Here is a 1315-nt window from a genome sequence, read left to right as displayed (position 1 = left end):
TAAATAGAATAAGAATATGTATGGATGTATGTATTACTAGAAGAAAACTCAATAAAACGAAGGTCTGCATTTCATATCCATGCACACATACATATGTATGTAGATATGTGTGTATCTATGTATATGCATGTACTTATATAAGTGCATAGTTATAGCATAACCACTTTGCTAATTTGTTAATAGAGACTCGAGTGGATGATTTAATACTATTATTTATTAAGAAATAATTACTAAGCAATATTTAAAGTACAAAGTATACGAACATGTTTATATTTTTGGTTTCTTATTAATATCCTTACAATAGCGAATCAAAACATTTAAAATAAATAACAAATGTATATGTATTTTTTTCAGCTTTTCTTTACTCTCAGTCTTCACCTGACTCCCACCTTTCTCATTAGTCAATCTTATCCCCACTAAGTTTAATTTATTAGATATAATAAATAAATGCAAACATTATAATAAAATAACATGCAGATACACCATTGTACTGAAAAGTGTACGCTTGGAGTATACTTTAACTACACATATGCATGTATGTAATTTATATGTATATACATATATGTTACCACCATAATTCATATATTTGTGCATATTCCTACATTCCTTCCAACCAAAAAGCATTTGCATATGTACAGTATTGGACATATCTATAGCACCCCCCTTTCAAAGCGATTTTGTTTGCCACTTATGTTTAATTATTTGTTTTTAAGAATTTTCAANATATGTATGTATGCTCTATGCATAACAAAATACACACCCAAAACAAACGCGAAAAATATCTCCCATGCAACGTCGTTGAAAATTTTTCGCGATAAGCTGTTGTGAGTGATCGCGAATGGATTACTTGCATCGTTTTTCTCATTTATGAGAGGACGACATCGGCAATACTCAGACTTCTCATATTCGAGTGAGTGGAAATTACTTTGCATTTTCGATCGCGAATGAAAAGCAGCGAAAATTTTTTTGTCGATCGCATTCCGAATGTGATAGATGATAAATTTTTTTGCATTTTTCACTCGCGATAAAAAATGCAAAAATAGATTTGGAATATTATCGATCGCGAACGTGAGAGAATGTGAGTGAGAATTTCCGAACCCTAATACTGTTATATCGGCCGCTGTGGTGTAGTGGTAAGCAGTGCGCGCTTCCACTCCACTCGCGCAATACCTGGGTTCAAGCCCTAGTCAAAGCAACATCTCAAAATAATTTAGAAAAAGGTTTTTTCTTAACAGCGGTCGTCCCTCGGCAGGCAATGGCAAACCTCCGAGTGTATTTCTGCCATGAAAAACAGCTTCTCATAAAAATACAATCG

This window comes from Rhagoletis zephyria, unplaced genomic scaffold, assembly GCF_001687245.7.
Source record: "Rhagoletis zephyria isolate East Lansing unplaced genomic scaffold, Rhagoletis_zephyria_1.1 Rzeph_scaffold_09234, whole genome shotgun sequence".
NCBI classification, from domain to species: Eukaryota; Metazoa; Arthropoda; class Insecta; order Diptera; family Tephritidae; genus Rhagoletis; species Rhagoletis zephyria.
Note: the sequence above shows the minus strand (reverse complement) of the source record.